The sequence below is a fragment of the Lissotriton vulgaris genome, chromosome 3_1 (assembly GCF_964263255.1).
Source record: "Lissotriton vulgaris chromosome 3_1, aLisVul1.2, whole genome shotgun sequence".
In the NCBI taxonomy this organism is placed as follows: Eukaryota; Metazoa; Chordata; class Amphibia; order Caudata; family Salamandridae; genus Lissotriton; species Lissotriton vulgaris.
Window position 1 is genome coordinate 117,107,255 of NC_141689.1, and position 13,089 is coordinate 117,120,343.

Consider the following 13,089-nt stretch of genomic DNA (forward strand, 5'->3'; position numbering starts at 1 on the left):
TCTTGCATACCTGACAGAGGCAGCCAGAAAAAGAGTGGGTTAGTCCCTCATCCATCTAAATGGACTACTGCAACGTGTTATATTTAGGACTCTCACAGGTACGCATTATGCGATTCCAGAAGGTACAGAACATTACATGGCAGCACGTCTATTGCTGAATTTACCTAGATGCTTCTCCTCACCTCCTGCTTTTGTCAAACAGTACCGGCTCCCTCTGAACGAGCGAAACTCCTTTGAAGATCTCTGCTACTGCCACAGAATCCTCAATGGCAGAGGTCCTAGCTACCTGCACCCCAAGATATCAGCCCATGCCTTTCTAGCATTCATCTCTAGAACAAAAAAAAAGTGCATCAGAGGATGATTGTTAAGCTTTTTAACAGCAAAACAGTGGAATTCACTACTGTAGGAAAGTGTCCCTTCTTTGCATGGTTACCCCACATTTTTGCCTGACATCTGATGCAACTCAACTTGATGTGCTAAGGGTCCCTGCCAATCAGGTTCCCAGTGCCTGTCTTCCTTCCCAAAATTGTACCTTTGTTTCCACAATTGGCACATCCCTGGCCACAGGTAAGGTCCTTATAAAAGGTACCATGGGTACCAAGGGCACTAAGGCCAAGGAAGGCCTCTGAGGGCTGAAGCACCTGCTGTGCCACCCTTTGAGGCCCTGTACCTTAACAACCACACACTGCCATTGCAGGCTGCGTGTTTTGGTGGAGAGAAAAGTGAAGAGTCAACATGGCACACAACCCTGAGTGCCATGCCTATAGTCCACTGCCTGAGGCCTAGGTAAGTCACCCCTCGAGCAGGGTGCACTAGTCTTAAGGTGAGGGTATAGAGGCGTGAGCCGTGTACCCCTACAGTCTTTAAGTCCATTCATAGACATTGTATGTGCCGTGCTGCCATAAAGAATATATGGTCTGGAAGTTTGTCATTATGAACCCCACAGTTCCATAATGGCTATACTAAAACCTGAGAAGTTTGGTAGCAAACTTCTCAGCACATTAAACCCAAACTCATGCCAGTGTAGGGTCTAATGTAAAATGCACTCAGGGCATCTTAGAGATGACCCCTGAAAGTCAACCAGCCCTGGTGAGGTTCCTGAATGGCTGACCGCCATTGCCGCCACCAGACATGTTTCTGGACCCCTGAGTAGAGAGCCTCTGCACTCTGGGTCCAGAAACAAAGCCCATCCTGGGCAGAGGTGTCATGCCTCCTCCACCAGGAAGGGCTATGCCCACAAAAGGGGAAGCTCCAAATGCCTGCTGCCCTTTGCTGCCCCCAGCAACTGGATTCCACCGGTTCAGCCCCCCACCCCAAGGAAGGGCTCCATTCGTCCCAATATACACACTCCTTTAATGCCCCTAAATGTAGTATTTAGGGGTGACCCTGAACCTTGCTTCCTCAGGAAGAAAGAAAAAGGACCAAAGACCCGTGTTGACCCAGGCAGAGACCGAGGACACAAACTGACTTTGCCCCAGCCCTACCAGCCTGTCCCAACCACGACCTGCCTAAGGCAAAGAAACTGGTGTGTCCAGCAGCAGCAGACCCCCAGAGACTGAAGGACCTGCCCTGAATTCAACTAACAGAATCCATCTCCCGGATTTGCACGAATCAAAGACTAACCTTCAGAGAGTGGACTCCACAATTAAGCACCATTCTGCACCCAGCCGCCACAGGCCGAGGCCGAGTGGCCCCATACTTCCAAGAGGTTAGCCTGGCGATCCTAAGTTGGGATCCTGTGACACCTGACCTCCCACAAGTTTCGAAACAGCACCTGCAACCTTTACTTGAATGGTCCCCCGGACCACGACCAAAGGGGGTATGACAACTGTTTCCTTCACTGAAGAAGTACAGGAATTACGACTGCATCTGTCCGACTGACGTCGACCGGGATCTATCGCAGCCTATGGAAACTGACACCTAACACACCTCATCCCTCGACACCTTTCTGGCCTTCGGTGGCCAACCAACGGTATCCAAGCATCCTCCCAGATCTCAGGTTGCCTTCCCAGTTGGGGGCGCCTCCAAGAAGTCCCCTCGACTGAACCTGCAGCTTTCCAAAACCGATGGACTCCACTAAGAAGCCCAGAGCATACCTATGTCCGCTTTACCTCCTGCAACCGGCTGCCTCGTGCCTTTGGCTGTGCAGTTCTTGTGTCGTTCCCTGGCGCCTGCAGTGCTAACCGCAACCTTTGGAGCTTTGCTTCCACACCCAAGTGGCCTGCTAGCCAACCCAAACCAAAGGCCTTAGCCCGTTGACTAACATTGGGCCCCTGCACTCTGCACCAGACCGCCCCAGTGCCGCTAGTGGTGCAATTAGAGCGTCCTAACCACGAAAGCTCAGCTTCACATGTCAAATGCTTAACTCCGAGTTCGATAACCACTTTTCCTCCCACAGGGACCCATAGTATGAAATGTTGGCTCTAAAAAGTGTTCCAGGTAATACTGCTAATGTATGGGGAAAAGTGAGCCCTATTGTAAAGTATTCAAAGACTATTTACTGTGTGATTCCAAGTATTCTGAAAAGCGATATCAACCTGTAAATGTAACAATAACAAGAACAACTGCACTTCATTGAACAGTCCTGCATTTGTTTGCATTTATTACCTACCTGTACCAAGTCCTGCTTGGATCTATAAATAAACCAAATGTATACATTTTTATACTTCTCTAATGGGCCTGGAATCTGTCCCACAGGGTGCGAAATCAGCCTTGATTGAGTGACTACAATAAATACTTAACACACCCTCCGGATAAGCCTAACTGCTCGCCCGCACTACCACAAAGAGAGCTGTGAGTGCTCACCTAATTTAGCCTTGGCTATACCTCTCGGGATCCCCTGGACTCTGTGCACACTGTACCTTACTTTAGTAAAGAATATGCAGAGCCAGCTTCCTACAGCTACCTCTTCCCCTCAGACAGGAGAAGGCAGAGATCTCTTTCCACAAAAAAAACTGGTACCACTGCTCTTCTAGCCTGGCTCTGCAGATTGTTGTGCTCGGTCCGGCGGATAGTGAAAGCCTCAGCGCTGGGACACGTCCACTGACTGAACTGTGGGGCCTTTCATCAAGAGAATTCCAATAGAAGCCCATGTTCTGGTGTGCACCTGGGCTTCTATTGGAATTCTCAAGGGTGTATTATCAAGTCCATTATCGCCGTTTTAGCGGCAGTTTCTTGCCGATAAAGCAACGATAATTTTAACTCAGTTTCTTGATAATATGCCCCTGTGCGCTTTACAAAATAAAATAAAAATACAAATGTGTATTTGTATAGCGCACAACTCAGCTGGGAGATGGGGGGGGGGTGGGGGTGATCCTGGCACTGAAAACGGTTCATGTTCACGCCCACAAAATGCTAAGAATTTCTGGTCTGGTGTCCGGGACTAAAACCAGGAGCGCCAGGGCAATTTCTTAGTTAAAAAACACAAATACAAAAAAACTGATAGTTTGGTATGTTGCTGTGATAATAGCTCCTGTGAACCCTTTCATTTGACGGAGTACCTGCCTCCGAAATGAAATCTAAGCCCCTTACAGCTGACATTGTTTATTTTTCCCACGGCCATCCTACCTTCTAATATAATCCAATAGTTTTCCTTTGTACATGTTTGCGTTCTGTATTTGTGGCGCACAATCATCCGTGGCCTTAGAGCCCGACATCAGGAGGTTTGCACCGCAGACAAAGCACAAAGTTGACACAAACACTTGAAAAGGAGGATTCCAAGACAGGGAGGCACCGGGGCTGTTCCACGACGCCACTTGATGTGTAAGTTAATGTTACACACATCAATCAATCAATCAATCAAAGCATTTATATAGCGCACTACTCACCCGGAGGGTCTCAAGGCGCTAGGGGAGGGGGGGTCCGCTACTGCTCGAACAGCCAGGTCTTCTTCTGCTTCCTGAAGGCGAGGTGGTCCTGGGTCAGGCGGAGGTGGGTCGGGAGGAAGTTCCAGGTCTTGGCGGCCAGGTGGGAGAAGGACCGTCCTCCTGTGGTGGCTCTTCGGATGTAACTTCATATTACACACATGTGTAACTTCATATTACAAACGCGTAACTTCATGTTACACAATCAAACCGATCGGACTCCAAGTACAAAGCTTTCACAACATGTGAACCTGTTCTTGTGCATCTATTTGCCCGGTTGGTAGCCAGGATGTCGTGGGCCCCCTGTGACTGCTGACGGGGTTGTAAATGCAGCAAATATCAGGGTTCAGTGGGCCCCTGGGGCTCTGGGCCCGGTGTCACTGTACCTGCCGCACCAATGGTAACGACGCCCCTGTATTTACCCATCTGTAATGTTCCCCCATGAAAGGGTGCTGTTAGGGATGCGTAAATCTACTCTAGGAGCATAGAGGGGGTTTTCAAGGAGGGGATTTTCGTGTGGGGGGGGGAGGGAGGGGGACCCCAAACTAGGAGTAATTCAAACACTTCACTTTCACTGTCTTGAAATGACCCGCGATGAACTCTTGTCAGGGGCAGGGGTGCATTATTCTATCCTGGAAAGGGAAAGGCAGTGAAAGGGAAGTGGTCTCACCACGAAGAAAACTATTTCCCCTGTGAATACAAAATATAATACAATTAAAAAATGCAACTACATAGACCTGAACTCCAGTTTCCATTTGTACAACGACACATGTGGCAACGCCTTCATGCGATCGGTATCTGGAGTTCGCAGCGGTTTCCCAGAAGCACTCCTGGGTCCATGCAATGGTTCCAGGGTATGGAAACCTTTGAGGGTTCCTGGCATCAGTTGCCCCGCCCCCCTCCTCCTTCCGAACTACTCCCTCCTCCCACCCCCCCCCCCACCTCCCGCTATGCAAGTGTGTAAACCTGGGGTGCTAAACTTCTGTATTTTAGGTGATGGAGAATCCCAGCATGAAAAGCTAAACATATGTATAATTCACATCCCCAGTTCAGCAGGTCTGCGGCAGGCTGCCAATCAGCAAAGATTCAAAAAAATACTTTATTCGGTTAAAAAGCAAGATAACCATGAAAGTAGCATGACAAATGCAGTTTACAAGAGGTGGAGTATGCTTATTTTAAAAACACAAAAGGAAAAGAAAACATCAAAATTTAATTCATATATACAATAAAAGCAATCAGTCCGTTTGAATTGATTTACGGCACTTAAAAACCAATTTTAAAAATTCTGCAATTGAGGCAACCATAAAAACAGTTTCCATTTTCTGGCACTCTGTAAACGCTAGGCGGCATCTATATACATTTAGATCCTTGAGGATAGGGATGATAAGATTCTTTCGAGGAAGGGTGTAAAATTTACAAAAGAATAATATGTGTATATCGGATTGATGGGATACTTCATCACATGGACAAGGACATAAATCCTTCGACCAACAATTCATCAAGGGGAACGATAATGTCCTAAAAACAATATTCAGTCTAAAACGGGTCAAGAGGTAGCGTTCATGGTTGGACATATACAATGAAAGATATGGCTGCAATCTCACTCCACATAGAATGTCCTGGTGGGCGGAAACAGTCTTTTTTCTCGCCTCTTCTATATGTCTCATTTCCTTGAGGTACACCGTACATAGATTTTTCAAATCCCTTCTAGATATATATTCCATGGATTGCGGGTCCTCAAAGTATTGGGGGCAATTTATTTTTTCAAGAAAGTTTTTGACGTAGCCTATCCATTTAAAGTCACTGATATTGTCCAATACCATGATATCCTTAAAAATAGCCCGATTGACAACACATTCATCGTTGTCCAAACCCTATGTCAAAGAAGGACTAGCTGAATTTTAATAGTATCTGTAATATAGGGTATACCCAGTTCAGCATGGCATATCATCGTTGCAGTACTTTGGGGTACGGACAGAATGTGACATAAGAACTTGTTTTCCATGATTTGAATCGCATTAACATTTGAGTACCCCCATAATCCGGCACCATAGGTGGCTACAGATATACAGGTCGCATTATACACAGTTAAAATCTCCTTTATGGGTTTTTTACCTAATTTTTTCATAAAGCATTTTAGGGCCATAATAGTCTTAGAAAATAAGAGAGATCTCGCATGAATTGCTGTAGTCCATGAGCCACTTTCATGAAACAATATGCCCAGATACGGGAAGGTAGGGGTCCTTTCTAGGGGATTGGAATTTATAAAGATAGGCTTCAAATGCTTGCTTGTTCTGGACCCACAGAACATAGATAAAGTTTTAGAACAATTGATTTTCAAATCTAAGCCAAGCATAAAGGTGTTAAAGGCTGTAACCAGAGTTTGTAAAGCCATTGGTGTGCGTGCCATCAGGACGGCATCGTCCGCGTACATCAGTGCAGGGACAGGCCTACCTCTCACCATAGGCATGTCTCTGCCCTCCTGCACGAGATGCTTCTCCATTCCATTTATATATAACAAAAATAAAAAGGGGGCTAAAACGCACCCTTGGCGCACACCCCTACCAATCCCAAATTGTCTGCTGCATTCACCATTATTCCCGTATCTGACACTAGCAGTGGCCCCAGAATAAAGCTCTCTCAGAAAACATATAATGGCATTGTCTACCTCCAATTCGGCCATAATTGACCATAATTTAGTGTGTGACACACAGTCAAACGCTGATGTTAAATCAACAAAAGTGAGGTATAGACGTTGTTTTTTAACCTTTATATATTTCTGTTGCAAGGTGAAAAGATTCAGACCTTGCTCTATGGTCCCCAAGCCCTTTTGAAACCCAAATTGAAAATCACTTAGCACCCCATTATCCTCAGCCCAGCTCTGCAATTTTGCTAAAATCACTCTCCCCAAAATTTTTATAGAAGAGTCCAATAATGAAATTGGCCTATAGCAAGTACAGCTTAGCCTGTCACCTTTCTTGAAGATTGGGACTATTACCGATGTAAACCAGGTAGGGATTGGGCTATTTACCAGGGCGGCATTAAAAAGCTGAACTAGCAGTGGCCCCCATAATTCGATGTTAGCTTTATAGAGGTCAGCTGGTATGCCGTCTGGCCCTGCTGCCTTGCCCCCCTTAGTCGCCTTCAAACTTGCTATAACTTCTGGAAGGGTTACAGTCAGAGTTCTAGTATTGTCTAAATTTAACAACCCCTCGTCCTGACCTGTGTCAGGGGTTAGTTCCACAGCCTTATAAAGGGAGGAAAAATGAGCCACCCACTCATCTTCTGGGATAGCAATTTCCAAGCGTGCTTTTTGTTCATGTAAAAGGGGGGTATTAATAACCCTCCAAAAAGCAGCCGGATCCTTAGATTTTGAGGCAGCGCATAGATTGTCCCAAGCCTCCCTTTTTATCGAGGCCTTTCTGTCCTTCAGTGCTAAATTATAGTCCTTCCTAGCAATTCTAATTAGGATTACATCCCGTGGTCTTTTATGAATTGCAAGTCTAAGCTTTGTTAAGGCTCTAGTGCAGTTCCTATCAAACCATTTCCTATTGGACTTTAAAAAGTTTTTCCTTTCAACCCACAAAGCTTCCTTAATAGTACTAGAGATGATATTAAAATGGGTTATTATATCACAATGCTCTGCGTAATCATCTAAACAGATCGAGAAACTATTCATGCATTTACTCAATATTTTATACAGGAAATCATCCGGAACCAGTCTGCTCCATTTAAGGTTGTAACCATTTTGAGCACCCAACCTCACGTCCTGGACCATTTGGTCCGGACCATCTCTAGTATCAGCTACAGCAAATAGGTTCTCCATTTTTAATACCTGTGGCAGGTGATCACTCAATGGTAAGTCCATGATATTTGCTTTGATCAATCTGCTCGCAGAGCTGAGTGTACATAAATTAAAATCAATGGTAGATGAGGCACCCCGACCAACAAATGTTGGTGCAAATGGCGTTGTATGATGTGCTAACTCATTTGAAAACCCAAAATTGAAGTTAAAAATTATCTCATTTAGTGAGTCGCCTAATAGGGTATGTTCAAAATGCGTTAAATTGACGTCTTGTTCCAGCATTAAACCACAAATACCCTTTTGGCCCTTTTTGCAGAGAGTACAATTAAAATCACCCCCCCATAATAGCATAACTTCAGCCCTCTTGCTCTTATCAAGTTCGTTTTGCATTTCTGTAGTTAATGTGTCAAGTACATCCTTAATCATGCCATCTGGACAATTATTGTAAAAATTAAAAAGAACCATCTTTGGACCCTTCCTTGTGTAAATTACAATTTTTTGATAGTAGCTGGATCCAGGGGAGAAAGAAATGTTATCGTATACTAGGAGATTAGATATGTATACAATCAACCCCCCCTTAGGTCTCCCATGTATTCCACCCACCGCCGGGGTAAAGTATGTTTTGTAGCCATTAAGATGTATCGGGGTGGTAGCCCAAGTTTCTTGGAGTGCTAGTATTCCCACGTCAGTAATGGCCTCATTCCAGGTTGGATTGGTAATCTTTTGTTTTAGCCCAGCCACATTCCAAAAAAGCACCTTACAATAATCTTTTTCTGCAGTTGAAATATCTATACTGTCCCCTGGTCTGCTGACCAGGCTCCCTTGTATAGACTGATCCCCCATCTGTGTTTCTAAGGTTTCATCAGGCCCTGGACAGCTTATCGAACCCAAGCCCAAAGAGTTGTTAGGTAGCAGGGCATCTTCCTTGGTCTCGGGGAGTCAATCCACACTTTCCAAGCAATCATACCGGTTGTAACATGGGAAGAACGGAGGGAACTGCGGGATGCCTGTGTACCCTAGGTCATAGCCTTGAGGATAAGAGTAAGGGGGCCTCCCTTTGTGTTTCACAGTGTTCCAACCATCTTCATGCCTCCCATTCCACTGTGTGTTGTGGTAATTATTATCAAAAGCCTGACCAGTATTACCACCATTGTATCGTTTGTCCCTGGTCCAGCTCCACCTATTATCCGGTTGTTCACCCTCAGGATAAAAGAAGGATAAAGGCCTAGCCACAATAGACAAACCATAATTTCTTGGGGGCCTCGATGTAATAAATTCTGCGGTGCGGGGATTCTCAAATGTTATCACCACGCAGTCACCGTGTGTCCTTTTTTTATTGTTATTATTATACCCCACCCACGGAGCCCTTTCCACCATGAGGATATTGCTTTTAAGGGCTGGTGGCAAAGGGTAATTATCGTTTAGCCAGTGTATTGTTTTATTTATAAGTCCCCCATTATTTTCATATGATTTATTATCAGGTTGTGGGACTCCAGTAAGGACCACCACGTATGGAGAGGCTTCTGGTGGTAGATGTATGTTTCTACGTGACTCCCTTTTTTCAACATTAGCTTTATCCTTGGGAGTTTGTGTGGGTGGTGCTGCTTTATCAGTTGTAGTTGAATTTTTAGGTAATGGTGTAGGTTTTGGAAGTGGATTATTGGTGGGTTTTGGAGGTGGATTGGTGGTAGGATTTGATGGTGGATTGATAGTGACATCATTTTTTGCAACTGAGGGTGGTCTATTCATAGTTGGTTTTTTTGGTGGAACTTTATTGTTCACATTAAAGCTAGGGGCACTAATATCTTTATGGATGTTAGTCAATATTGTTTCCAGACATCGTAGCCTAACCTCAATAGGTTCTAAAAGAATTTTTAGCATTGCAAAGATGTTATTATTAACCATGCTTAGGCTACTACTGTCTTCTCCCCCTCCCGCTTGGTTGTCAACTACCCCACTTAGTTCCAAAATTCCCTCCAGGCTACTATCCAAGATGGTTTCATCTGGCAGGCTTAGTGTTATGCCCACGCTTACCCGGGGCCCCCCTGCGGTGTCATTAATATTGGCGTGAGCATCTACATTGGTGCTCACGTTCGACTGTATTGGATCCAGCTGAATTGGGTCATGGATTTTGCTAGTCTGGGGTTTTTTCCCTTTTCGAGTAGTCGTTTTAATGGACTTTTGCTTAATACTCTTTTGTTTAGGGATTGCCCCCTCCTTCCTCCCCCTTTCAATTAGGGTACTAGCTGAAGTTTCATTTTCAATTACCGCTGGGCCATTTTCCAGCATCAAGGAGAGATTTGGGGTTGCCTCCAGACCTTCCTGCGAGGCTGGTAAATCAGAACCCTGATCCTTATGTACCATTACAAGTGTTTTTGGAGCGGATACATTATTGGGTGTGCAAGCTTGAGCAATATGGCCCAGAGAAGAACGTTTTGCCATGGCTAAGTCTTGGGACACCCTTCTGTCCATCAGTATGATCCCTTCATCAATGAGGGCGTGTGTGCGTACTATGAAGTCATCTAAGCTACCTGTTAATTTCTTTGCCCCAGCGGCTGCCATGCTTCTGGTCTCTGGGTGATTCATGGCAAACCCAACAAATAACCCCCTATACAGCAGGAAAAAAAGAACTTAAGGCCAAAGACCAGTACCAATTTCAGTACAACAGGATCTCAGGGACTCACACTAATATATGGCAGCAAGTTTTTAGCCAACTTACAGTTTTGCAGTCTTGATGTCCTTTGGCTACTTGCAAACGGGCAGGGTGTCTGGCCCAGGCCAGGCTCCTCGGGCCTCAGAGGGCCTAAGAGGGCCCGCCCTTTGCCCGGGCTTCGCCCCGGGCGTCCCGCGACGCGGGGTTTGCCGGTCTTTAAACCCTCGTTGGCGCTCTCTGGGCGCGAGGCGCATCACTCTGCACGCGCCGCCGCGTTGCTTGCCGGGATTTGTGGTCTCCCGGAGCGGCGGCGCGGAGTCCGGTGCCCTGGGACCCTTGGCGGTGGCGGCGTTGGTTGTTGGAGCTCCCTGGTGCTCCCTGCTGCTGATTCTGACTGACTCTCGGCGGTGGCGGCAAAGGTTAGTGCCAATCTGCAGGATTGTACACTCGAGGAAATATATCATGCAGATATTCAAGTGCACCCCTGGGGAGCTGTGAAACCCGCGATCCATAGATTTGGAATGTGTTCAATGCTGTTCATGAATTAACCGCCTCAATGCACTGATTTGTGGAATGAAGGCGCGCGTATGAGTGAGAGGGAAATCACCTTGTATCTGTGAAAAGTGTGCTGTGCAATGCACTATTCGGCACCCTGTCCTTCACAAAGAGCGCACCTACACAGAGGACTTCCCTGAAGAGCCAGACCCCACTGTGGCAATGTGTGCTCCATGAGACCCAAAAAATACTTTTGCTTTTATGCAATTGTTTTTATATCTGTCGAGGAAGGGTGGAGTGGGGGAGGTGTTGACCTTCAGCAACAATACAGTTGTACAAAAACCACGACAAAAGAAAATAAGCATTAGCGAAGGCACAACGTTGCCTGTAGATGTGAGAGCCTCTGGCGTTGCCAGTGCTTGTTTATAAAGTATGTCTGTAGGAGAACATCTCACGGTGGAGTGGCGTGGTGCCGGTGAGGGGTTGGTAATCTTCCGGAGGTCACGTGCGGTTGGGGATCTATGTTCTACCAACATGAACCTTCTCTGCTTCTACAGGGAGCCGGGACCTGTAGCTCTTCCCACACAAGGGCTGCTGAAAAAGGTGCTTGAAGCAGAAAGAGTGTGGCTTTAAACAGCTGCCTCGCTTGCTTTCTTCACCCCTCGGTTCTCCAAAATAAATCCTGTTTACATTCTACCAGTTAAAAAGTACGTTACAAAGTAGAAACACTGGGGTCAGTCTGGACAAGTTATTAGTGGGACTCGCCCTAACTCTAGCGCCTTAAAGTTGAGCAGCGCCTATACTTAGAACTTACAGCACGTTAACAGTCGTCAGGGCGCAATTGTTCCATTCGTGTGTGTTTTTAAAACCTAGATCTTGTTATCGGACCCATCACTGCTCTTAGTTTAGTCCGATTACTCAACTGTCAGCAATACTACAACTCCCAGAATGCATCCGTTTGTGAAGTAATAGCCCGGGCTGGAGCAAGGAATCCCGAGATACGGAATGAGATGCCATCCCACCTTAAAGGCACCATGCTTGTTCTGTGCAGGGGGATCTGTGTGCACGCTCACGGAAGGACGCACGGCACACCTCAGCCGTGCACGTGTGCAGGAAGTGGGGCCCGCTCCAGATGAGGACTAAGGGCCCCATGAAAGCCGCCTTGTTCCCTCAGCCCAGACCGCGGCGAGCTGGAGGGAGGCCTTGAATCCCGGCCCGGCTGACCACAATGAGCCCTTATCTTCAAAGTGTCTCTAAAGTGAATTTGCAGACAGAAGTGAAAGACGTGAATTTATCACCAGGATTCTTCGGCGGTGACGTAGCGCAAACCTCAGCTGTCGGATGTGGCCAATGTGTTCAGTTGAAGGGGTCACCACAGGAAGAGTGAGTAATGTTAGACGGTAGACCTCAATGCGGACAGGGACACTAAGTACTTCAGCAGCAGGGACCTAACAAGGGGGCCTGACTGCGGACAGAGACCAGGCATCGCAACAAGGACTTAACACAGAGCCAGACTGCGGTCAGGGACCAGGCCTCGCAGCAAGGACTTAACACAGAGCCAGACTGCGGACAGGGACCAGGCCTCGCAACAAGGACTTAACACAGAGCCTGACTGCGGACAGGGACCAGGCCTCGCAGCAAGGACTTAACACAGAGCCTGACTGTGGACAGTGACCAGGCCTCGCAGCAAGGACTTACCACAGAGCCTGACTGCGGACAGGGACCAGGCCTCGCAGCAAGGACTTAACACAGAGCCAGACTGCGGTCAGGGACCAGGCCTCAGAGCAAGGACTTACCACAGAGCCTGACTGTGGACAGGGACCAGGCCTCGCAGCAAGGACTTAACACAGAGCCAGACTGCGGTCAGGGACCAGGCCTCGCAGCAAGGACTTAACACAGAGCCAGACTGCGGTCAGGGACCAGGCCTCAGAGCAAGGACTTAACACAGAGCCTGACTGCGGACAGGGACCAGGCCTCGCAGCAAGGACTTAACACAGAGCCAGACTGCGGTCAGGGACCAGGCCTCGCAGCAAGGACTTAACACAGAGCCTGACTGTGGACAGTGACCAGGCCTCGCAGCAAGGACTTACCACAGAGCCTGACTGCGGACAGGGACCAGGCCTCGCAGCAAGGACTTAACACAGAGCCAGACTGCGGTCAGGGACCAGGCCTCGCAACAAGGACTTAACACAGAGCCTGACTGCGGACAGGGACCAGGCCTCGCAACAAGGACTTAACACAGAGCCTGACTGCAGACAGGGACCAGGCCTCGC

At 47.3% G+C, this 13,089-nt stretch overlaps 1 protein-coding gene across 3 annotated transcripts in view; it reads right to left on the bottom strand.

Annotated features, from left to right (window-relative positions):
• DCTN1 (dynactin subunit 1) overlaps positions 1-13,089 on the bottom strand; it is a 624,416-nt gene that overhangs the window by 516,436 nt on the left and 94,891 nt on the right. The gene's annotated exons all lie outside the window — the stretch shown is intronic.